We start from the raw sequence: 11,122 nt of genomic DNA, 5'->3' as shown, positions 1-11,122 counted from the left end.
CACTTTGACTTTTAAAAGCAACTGCTGGATGTCAAAATTTTTAAAAGGTAATCTCAGAACTAGTTACCCAGATGTGGGAAGTGGAACAAAGTAAATTATAACTTGACCTAATGAGACAACTGGCTTTCTGTTGTACAGTTAATGTCTGTGATTTTTATGAAGACTCTCAGTGACTTCCATTTTATTTTAATGGATCTAATGAGCAGCAGCCACTAAGTGAAATCAGATGTAATCTAATGGTTCCAGGAGTATGGAGAATCATGCCTGTTTTTAAAAAAAAAAATATTTTCCCAAATCATTCTTTCCAAGCTAACAGGAAGAGAAATGCACCTTTAGTCACTAAGGGGAATCATTTAGTATGTGAGAAGGTTGGCCTTCAGTTGAATTTACTTCCATTGCCTTTAATGGGACCATCAGATTAAAGAAACTGCATAGCAGGGCTTAATGGGCCAAATGGTCTTCTTTAGTGCCACAACACATTTATATTGATCCAGCACATTGCTAGGATGATTTTCCAGGATTAAACTTTCCGCTGTATTGCTGGTCGATAAGGGTATCACTGTTTAATGCTTCTGTTGTCTCTGGGTATCTTTGAAAGCCATTTTCCTGAGATCTTCCTTGGCTCAGCCATACCAGGAGCTGGAATGTTACACTGAAGCTGTATAAGATGTTGATGAGACCTAATTTGGAGTATCATGTGCTTTTTGGTCACCTACCACCAAGAAAGATATCAACAAGACTGAAAGACTGCAAATAATTCACAAGGATGTTATCAGGACTTGAGGACCCGAAGTTATGTAGGACTTTGTTCCCTGGAGCATGAGAGAATAAGAGGAAATTTGATAGAGGTAAACAAAGTTACGAAGTGTATAGATATGATAAATGTAAACAGGCTTTTTCCACTGAGATTGGATGAGACAAGAACTCGTATGTTAAGGATGAAGGGTGAAATATTTAGGAGGAACATGACGGGGACATTCATCACTCAGAGGGTGGAAATGGTGCACCTGGGTTCGATTTCAGCACTTATGAGAAGTTTGGTTAAATACATGAATGGGAGGAGTATGGTCCAGGTTCAGCTCGATGGGACTAAGCAGATTAATAGTTCAGCACGGACTAGATGTGCCGTGGTGTTCTGTGACTTTAAAAGTCGAGGAACAAGTGCAGCGGTTAAGTTGGAGTTCTCACCTTTTTAAAAAAAATTAAAATGTATTAGTATTAAAAAAAATGATGGAGATGCCAGATCAAATCTGAAGAGTTCCCAGTTGGGAGGGGTACCAGGAATACCTCTCCATCTACGTGTGACAGAACAAGTTTCACAGCCCTAAACTATGTGATAACGCAAAGTGCCTCTCTCTCCGACTGTTTTTGAAAAAAAATGTTACGGAGCTGTGAGATTGAGACTAATCCAGGGAGCTGCTAAACAATTATAAGAGTTATAGGGACAGTTCCAGCACTGACGCCCGTGTAGGATCTCTGAGGATATGTTTTATCCTGTGCGTATAGCGGACGACTTAATAGGTAAAGATGTTTTATATAAGACCATGAGTTCCACTTTCAAACAACACCTAGAATGGCAGAACACTGTTCTCCTTTAAGAATTTGGTAGTGGGCAGTGATACGGCGAGACCTTTGTGAAGGGTCTGCTTTGATTGGTGGATATCTAAACACAGGGCGTGTCTGTCATTCATGAAACTATTTGCATGGTGGAAATTTCCACTATCTACTGTAAAATGCTGAGGATATCCCTTCCGAAATAGTAATTATTCGTTGCCCTCGTCTAGTTACGTGATTCACATTGTAATATTAAGGTGGGTTTGATTTACTCTAAAACGCTTTTAATTAACATAGTATTTATTGCTTTATTCTCCAATTGTAATGCAATTCAAATGGTTTCAAACTGAGCAGTAGATTTTAAGCGGGAAAGGGGTTTAGTATTGTTTCTGGATCCACTGCTGCTAAATGTTAATTAGTGGTTTAAAATGTAAATAAGTATTTATAAAGGATTGCCAAATGTGTGAGTATAAACATTTAAAGCCAAGTTGAACTCAACTATGTACGATAGAAAAGTAAGAATTGTTAAGCCAATATTGTATTTGGTTGAGCTTAAAAGCAGAGTGCTTTGATTCACTTTCTACACATCCTATTCCATGTGCATCTGCGCGTTTGAAACTCGCCTGGTGTGTGTAGCTTCTTTCACTATTTCTGAGGGAAAACTCCATTTGTAGGGATCTCCGCCGAAGCTCTTTTATTTGTGATAAAGGGTACCGCACCGTAATCGCCTTTGTTCGAAACATGATGATTGAGCATTTTTTTTTAAAACCAATTCTCTGGTGGATTCTGCCCAAGTGAGAACTGTTCATTGTGTCGTGTAGGGAGAGGCTCTGTAATATGGAGGCTGTCTTTTTTTTAAAAAGTGTAGTGGCTGTCTGCTGAAGGTGTGGTTATTATTACTTGACGTTTTAGTATATGTGGATGCGATGGTAGGTTGCAGTATTATTTTTGTTCCTCAATGAAGGTTTGTCCATGTCACGAACAAGCAGACCTCGGGGCGAGGCGGCATTCTCCACTGCTCGAGATAATCTGTACAACACAGGGCGGCGGCGAGCGTCCGTCCCGCGAATAGGGAACTCCTCTCCTCGATGGATGTCCCTTCCTGTAGAAGGCAGAGCGCGCAGGGTCGGCACTTCCCCAGATAAGCAACGCTAGATATTTTTATCATCCTCCTTCACTAAGTCTTCCTGTTTTCTAGAGTTCGGCATTCTCCGTCATCCCGGAATGTAAATGCACAATCCCTATCAGCTGGTTTAGGGTCCATCAGTTGCCCCCTAAACCTCTCCGCCTCGCTTTTCCCCTTTAAGATGTTCCTGGAAACCCGCCTCTTTGTCACGTGCTCTAATATTTTAAAAAAATCCAAAGGTTGTGGGGAATCTGAAATAAAAACAGAAAATGTTTGAAATACTCAGAATCTGTGGAGGAGGGGGAAGAAACGCAATTAACATTTCAGGACCATGTCCTTTGGTTAAAATACACGTCTCACGCCTGACATTAACACAAGATTCTGCAGATACTGGAAATCCAGAGCAATTGATACAAATGCCAGACGGACTCAACAGGCCAGGTAGCATCTATGGAGAGGAATAAACAGTCCACGTTTTGGGCTGAGACCCTTCATCATGTAGGGTATCAACCTGAAACAAACTATTCAAAGTAAATTTATTATCAAAGTATGTGTATGTCACCATATACTACAGGTATGCAGACGCTCATAGGAGAACAAAGAAATACAATTGGGTCAATGAAAAACTACACACAAAGACTGATGAGCAACCAATATACAAAAGACAAACTGTGCAAGTATTTTTTTAAAGTAAATAAATAATTCTGAGTACATAGGTTATTCCCCTCAATCGATGCTGCCTGACCTGCTGAGTTCCTCCAGTATCTTGTGTGTGTGGTCCTGAAATATTAACTGTTTCTCCCTCTTGAGATGTTGTCACCATCTATCCTGCTAATTTATCATAGCAATTTCAGTCTGGCAATAAGCTTGGGAAGTTCTGTTCTCTGAAATGCATGGTAATAATGCAAGTTGTTGGTGCTCTTGCCCACTTGCCCCAAGATTTGTGATCACTGAGCCTCGCCAATAGAGGTGATCAGAGAGGAGGCTGTGAGTGTAGTCTCTGCTCCTCATTTATGTACCACACCCAACATACCTCTACAACTTACCTGCAACTGAAGAGATTGCAGAGAGGCCATTAATGTGAGCATTTGTTTCTGCTCCTCATTCAGATACTACACCCCCCCCCCCCCACCCAATGTACCTCCACAACCCACCTGCTGCCAGGGAAATCGGAGAGAAGCAATTGATGCTGCAAGTGAAGTTTCTACACCTCATTCATAATATTAAATCTTTACTCTGTTCAGGTAGTTTATAATTTGAACCAAAGCATATAAGGGGAAAACTAATTTCCACTTCTGCTGGGCATCTTTCCCCAATAGTGGAATCTGACTGCATGGTGGCTAGCGTAACACTTCACAGCACAAGCTATGGATTTGGATCCAATTCCCACCGCTATCTGGAAGGAGTTTATACATTCACTCTTTGACAAAGTGCTCTAGTTTCTTTCTACATAGACATATGAGTTAGTGTTACTAAGTTGAGAGCATGCTATGCTGGTGCTGGAAGCACGACAACACTTGTAAACTGTTCCCTGGCAAATCCTTGATGCAAACGATGCATTTCACTATATGTTTCAATGTAATGTGACAAATGAAGCTAATCTTGCACTTCATTACGTCAGTGGAACAGTGCTGTCTTGTTGCTGTTGCATGATCTGAGAAAAGTCGCATCTAAATCTAATTGCACAGTTGGAGATTAAAGAACCTCTGGTATAATGTGTGCAAGGCTTGTAATATTTCTGATCTTACCAGGCTAATATTTTCTCCTATCCAAAATGGATCTATTGTGTGGAATTCAGTTGCCATTTTCAAAATACTTTGGCATATCTGTAGAATTTTGATGGTGACCCCTTTTCCTCATTCTTACTTGTGCACAAGTTGGCACTGCTTGTTAACATAATGAAACCCATTGCTCTCTAGCATTGAGTGGCTGCTGTGTCTTGATTACACATTGTAATTGCTTCATTAATCAAGGGGAGTAAACTGAGTGGCAGTATATGGTGTTGTAGCTTTTCCTGAAGGTTGCTGGATTTGCTATCCCCACAAGTAGCTACTCCAACACTTCAATTCAACATGCTCTTAGTAGCTGGGAATGCTGCATTTGATTCCTAATCATTTGGGAGTGGTGAGATTTGCATGATGGACTTGAAATAAATGATGATATGTTGACCAACCCATTCAACTGCCTCTGAAACTGGAACTAAGTCAGATTCTCTGCTCTTTCAGTGGGAATGGAAAGACAGAACTTCAACTGGGAATAAAAGCTCTGCTTGGGGAGACAAAACTAGGCATCCAGGTAACATGACCTACCCACCAGAGTTGGTGTTGCTTTATCATGGTGGAAATGCTGTTCATGTTGGCTTCCTCCAGTGTGTCTGTCCTTCCAGCTGATTCTCAGAATCTTTTCTAAGGTTCTGTGGTGGTTAGTACAGGGCTTTTGGGTGTCTGTGAAAGACAACTGCTCTAAAGATCAAAAGTTTTGTTTGGATTTGTAGGTCACAGTCCTCAGACTTTTTCCCTTAATCTTGCATGGTGTGGAAATGATACCTCTGGTGAGCAGAAGCTATGTTCTTTAATCTACACTGCTTTATCCATTTCATCCAGCTATTCTGGAGGCTTCTATGTATGGCAAAGCTGACTTGGTCTAATAACACAAGTGCAGGATCAAAATAGGCATGTGTGGAATACCACTGAAACGTAAGCATCTCCAATGCACAGCTCCATATCATTACTTACCATTGTCCCATAAGCTGCTAAATTCTTGCAGATGCCTTTGCCACCTACCAATTGAATCGAATATCTACATCTTTTACTCTCTTCAGGTCACTGTCAAATTTGCTGGTTCTTCAACCCCAAGTCCTGCTATACTAAAACCTTTCCCTGGACTGCATTAACATCCATTTTTTTACAAATCAAATACCATTGAGCTTTTCACATTCTTGATGAATGAACTAGCATAACATCCCACAGCTAAAATCTTTGCCCCACATTCTGTTTTCATAATGTCGCTTGTGAAGTCCCATTCGCTGGAAACCTTTCTTCAATTCATTTTAGATAAATCTATTATATGACCGAAGAGCATGTTCATCTGGGTATATGACATTTACTAGTTGTTGATAAACTCTTGATTGCAATTGTTTTATGTTCATAGGTTCAATGTAGATTTATTATTAAAATTCATGCATATCACCATACGCTATTCTAAGATTAATTTTCTTGCAGGCATTTACAATAGAACACAAATACAATACAGTTAATGATAAACTACACAAGATTGACAAACAATGTGCAGAAAAAGGGAAACTGTGCAAAGACAAAGAAAACTACAAATAAATAAAACCAAACAGAAAGTGTAGCATCTTTAGGTAATTATATTTTGATTGCTGCAAAGAATCTCTGATTTCTTGTTAAGATATTAACATTTGATTGAAGCATTTAAATATTATATACATTATCCCCACACACCACACACATGAAAATCAGAGGGCAGGGTACCCTGATGGTGATTGTTTCAGTTTTGTCCAGCTGGCCTTGTTTTAGCACAAGATATCATGGCTATACAGCATGGGCCAAAACATCCATGACAATCAAGATGCCTTCCTCACTGGTCCCATTTGCCTGCATTGGGCTCGTATTCCTCTAAGCTTGCCCTATTCGTGTGTCTGTCCAAATGTATTTTAAACATTGTAATAGTACAGCTTCCTCTGCTAGCTCAGCCTTTTCAATACACAATCAAAGTTTTCATTTTTCACATTATGCAATGTCTTTCTATTTTTCATTCACTTCTGTTCATTACACAAGGTCACCACCTTTCTGACGGTGGTGTCTGAAAAGAGGATGCTGTCCATCTTGGACAATGTCTCCCATCCACTTCATAATGTACTGGTTAGGCACAGGAGTACATTCAGCCAGAGACTCATTTTACCAAGATGCAACACTGAGCGTCACAGGAAGTCATTCCTGCCTGTGGCCATCAAACTTTACAACTCCTCCCTTGGAGTGTCAGACACCCTGAGCCAATAGGCTGGTCCAGGACTTATTTCCACTTGGAATAATTTACTTATTATTATTTAATTATTTATGGTTTTATATTGCTATATTTCTACACTATTCTTGGTTGGTGCGACTGTAACAAAACCCAATTTCCCTCAGGATCAATAAAGTCTGTCTGATTCTGGTTCACTTCTCAGAACTTTCTGTGATGTGCAGGTATCCGCACGTTGCCTGGGAACCTTCCCAGGCCTTGTTGAATTTTCCATTTGTGACATCAGTGCTCAAAAAAAGTTTCAGATTTGCAAGGTTTTCAGATTTTGGATTTTCAGATAAGGGATACTCAAATCTGTAGTTTAATTAGTCTTGCCCAAAATAGTGAGCTGAAGGACTTGTTCCTGTGCTGTACTGTCCTATGCTCTAATTAGTATATGAACAAACTTTATTAATGTCATTCAGCAGGTCAGACAGCATTTTAAAAGAGGTAGCTGAAGAGATTGAGGAGGCATTCATAATGATCTGGCAGGAAATCACTAGATTCTGGAATGGTTCTGGTAGACTGGAGAACTGCAAATGTCACTCCTTCAAGAAGGGAGAGAGGTAGGAGAAAGGAAACTATGGACCAGTTAATTTGAACTCAATGGTTGAGAAGATGTTGGAGTCTATTATTAAGGATGAGGTGTTGGGATACTTAATGATAAAATGGGCTATAGTCAGCATGGTTTCCTCAAGGGAAAATCTTGCTTGATAAACCCAAAGGAATTCTTTGAAGCAATAACAAGCACGATGGACAAAGGAGAATCAGTCGATATTTTGTACTTTGATTTTCAGAGGCCTTTGACAAGATGCCACACATGACGCTGCTTAACAAGCTACGAGCCCATGGTATTACAGGAAAGATTCTGGCATGGTTAAAGCAGTGGTTGATTGGCAGGTGGCAAAGAGTGGGGAATAAAGGAAGCCTTTTTTAATTGGTTGCCAGTAACAAATGGTCTGTGTTGGGAAAGCTTTTTTTATGTTGTATGTGAATGATTTGGATGATGGAATTGATGGCTTTCTTGCAAAGTTTTTATAGATGATATGAAGATAGGTGGAGGGGCAGATAGTTTTGAGGATGTACAGAAGCTACAGAAGGACTTGGACAGATTAGGAAAATGGGCAAAGAAATGGAATACTTTGTCAGAAAGTGTACTGTCATGGTAGAAAAAGTAAAGGGTTTGACTATTTTCTAAATGGAGAAAAAATATTAAAAAAATGGGGTGCAGAGGAACTTGGGAGTCCTTGTGCAGAATTCCCTGAAGTTTAATTTGCAGTTTGAGTCTGTGGTGAGGAAGGCAAATGCAATGTTGCCATTCATTTCAAGAGGACTAGATATAAAAGCAAGGCTGTAACGTTGAGACTTTATAAAGCATGGTGAGGCTTCACCTGGAGTATTGTGAGCAGCTTTGGGCCCCTTATCTTAGAAAAGATGTGCTGAAACTAGAGAGGGTTCAAAGGAGGTTCATGAGGCAGAGGTTGATAGATTCATGTTGGTCAGGGCATAAAGGAATATGGGGAGAGGCAAGAGATTCTGGCTGAAAGGAAAATTAGATCAGCAATGATGAAATGTTGAAGGAGACTTGATAGGCCATTTGGTCCAAATCTGCTGCTATTTCTTATGGTGTTATCTATGAAAAGGAGTTAAGTGTAGATGTTTTGGGCTGATCATAGGTTCTGAAGAAGGGCCTCAGCCCTAAGCATTGATAGTTTATTCCTTTCCATTGATGCTTCCTGACCTGAGTTCCTCCAGCATTTAGTGTGTGTTGCTCTGCATTTCCAGCATCTGCAGTTTTTTTTTATTTACTAATGTTATTCTTTCAAACTTTATTTGCATGTGTAGCTTCTAAGCAGGAACATGAATAATCATCTTCAAACTTCAGTAAAGATTTCAGTAAGTCAACACCTTTAGTTTTAATCAAATCTCACATAAGAAAATCTGCAGATGCTGGAAATCCAAGCAACACATACAAAATGCTAGAGGAACTCAGCAGACCTGGCAGCATCAATGGGGATGGGTTGGGGGGGGGGGGGGAAGGTACACTCAATGTTTTGGGGCGAGACCCTTCCTTAGTTTAAAAGTATGATCAAGTTTTAAGCAGAATTGTCTTCTCAGCTGTTGCTATTTTGCACAACGTTATAATTAATTCACATGTTGATCACAAGTGCAGTGTAGGGTTTGAATTAAGGAAAAGGCCCTTCTAATGGAATTATTACTGAAAACTATTTGAGTGCCTAGTGTTGACAGAAAAAATATCTATTTTGTTTGTTTTTTCTAACCAATACTTGTACAAATAATATGTTGTATAGAAAGCAATTTCTTGATTTAGTCTTCAGTACAAATAGTAAAATAAAATTTTAAATTGCTTTCCTGTTTGAGAGATGAATTTCCTTCTGTGACATGATGCTCTGCAGATGCCAAAGTACTATTGAATTATAGAAGAAGAATTATTGTAATATAGGAATCAGACATCCAGTTTCCTGTTAATAACACATAATCTGCTTTATCTATGCTATTCTTTGTGGGATACATATTTTCCATGACTGAGAATGATTTTCAATGCAAAGCATTGCTGAGCCGCATTCTTGCGTCACAATTGTAATGGTGTTCCCATAGTGTGGATGTACAGTATACAGATACGTTCTTGCGTCACAGTTGTGAAGGTGTTCCCATAACATGGATGTAATTATACAGATACATTCCCATAGTGTAGATGTACAGTATACAAATACATTCTTGCATCAGTTATAAAGGTGTTCCCATAGTGTAATGTCCAGTACACAGATTGTTACGTACACACAACCCTGTAAAAGTATCAGCAGCAGTAGGACACACCTGGAGTCTGGTTTCTCTGTTAACAAAACACTACTTTATTAGTAACTATATCATATAGTAACTTAAACCCGGTAAATCAAGAGTTAACAGTGTTATGCATATATAGGTGTAACTAAAGTTCCCAAACCTATTGAAACTTAAGTGGCAAGAGTTACAGTCTTACGATGGTATGTAAGAAAAGTTCAGTTCAGATGCAGGATTGAAATGAGAGAGCGAGAGAGAGATACTTGTAATCTGAATAAACAGGTGTTGTCGATCCTCCTCCTCGATGTCCTCAATCTTCCCAGTCAGCCGAACATGACCAACTTAAGAGTGCCATCTTCAAGTGATAATCTACCAACCCAGGCAAGGGTCAGACACACCGGTAGATTCCACAGGGTTGCCCTTTACACGCACTAATTCCTCTTAATCGATCCTCAGCCCCACCTTTTGTGGGTACTTATAAGTTCAGTGGCAATTTCCGCCACCAGCCTTCCTGCGTCTCTGCGTCTTACAGACATGGTTCTTAAAGGCACAGTCCATAATGATTAAAACTTAAGATTCCATCGCAAGATACATTCCCATAGTGTAGAAGTACAGTATATAGATACATTCTTGCATCACGGTTGTAAAGGTGTCGATGTACAGCATAGGCTTCCAGGATTTGGTCCCTTTGACAACAATGTATTTCCAAGTAAAGGCTGGTCAGGAAGTAAATTGGAGAGGAATTTTCAGGTGGTAGTGTTCTCTCTTACTGTCTTTGAATAAGATGAGATTAGCTTTATTTGTCATATGTACATCAAAACATACAGTGAAAAGCTTTGTTCATGTCAGCTGGGGGGCAGTCCACAAGTGTCACCATGCTTCCAGTGCCAATGTAGCATGCCCACTACTTAAGTTTTGGAATGTGGGAGGAAACCAGAGCAGTCAGAGGAAACCCATGCTGTCACAGAGAAAATATACACCTTCCTTGAACCTCGGCACATGGATTGGGAAAACCAGCCAGTACTAGACCTTGAGAATTTGTAGAATGTCTAAGGGATGACTTTTTAGAACAGCTTGTTGTTGAGCCCATGAGGGTATCGGCTGTGCTGGATTGGGTGTATTGCAGTGATCTGGAGATGAGAGCTCAAGGTTAAGGAACCGTTAGGGAACAGTGATCCCAATGTGATTGAGTTTACTTTGAAATTTGAGAAGAAGAAATTAAATTCTAATGTGTTGGTATTTCAATGGAATAAAGGAAATTACAATGGCATGAGAGGTGAACTGGCCAAAATGGACTGGAAAGGGACACTAGCAGGAAATGACAATGGCAGAGCAGCAATGGCTGGAGTTTCTGTGAAAAATGAGGGAAGTGCAAAACAGATTTCTTCCAAATAAGAAGAAATCTTCAAATGGAAGAAGGACAAGTGAAATCAGAGCCAAGGTAAAAGCAAAAGAGGAAGCCAAAGCTAGTGGGAAGATAAAGGATTGAGAAGCTTTTTAAAAACTTTCAGAAGGAAACCAAGAAGGTCATTAGTAAGGAAAAGGTGAATTTTAAAAGGAGGCTGGCGACTAATGTCAAAGAAGAGTGAAGGCATTTTACTACTTGGGGTAAAAGAG

The 11,122-nt window shown here is 39.8% G+C and overlaps 1 protein-coding gene across 5 annotated transcripts in view; it reads left to right on the top strand.

Annotated features, from left to right (window-relative positions):
- The first annotated feature begins 1,710 nt into the window (after positions 1-1,710).
- Positions 1,711-11,122, top strand: part of slc38a4 (solute carrier family 38 member 4) — a 162,663-nt gene continuing 153,251 nt past the window's right edge. Inside the window, exons 1-2 of one of the 5 annotated variants that reach the window (XM_073058712.1) lie at positions 1,716-1,811; positions 4,906-4,975. The gene's annotated coding sequence lies outside the window, so the exon portion shown is untranslated. Of the gene's footprint in view, positions 1,812-4,905; positions 4,976-11,122 lie in introns of all 5 variants that reach the window. The other 4 variants (XM_073058706.1, XM_073058708.1, XM_073058710.1 and 1 more) reach the window with 4 other exon arrangements.

This window comes from Hemitrygon akajei, chromosome 10, assembly GCF_048418815.1.
Source record: "Hemitrygon akajei chromosome 10, sHemAka1.3, whole genome shotgun sequence".
Lineage (NCBI taxonomy): Eukaryota > Metazoa > Chordata > Chondrichthyes > Myliobatiformes > Dasyatidae > Hemitrygon > Hemitrygon akajei.
This window is presented reverse-complemented; position numbering and strand designations above follow the sequence as displayed.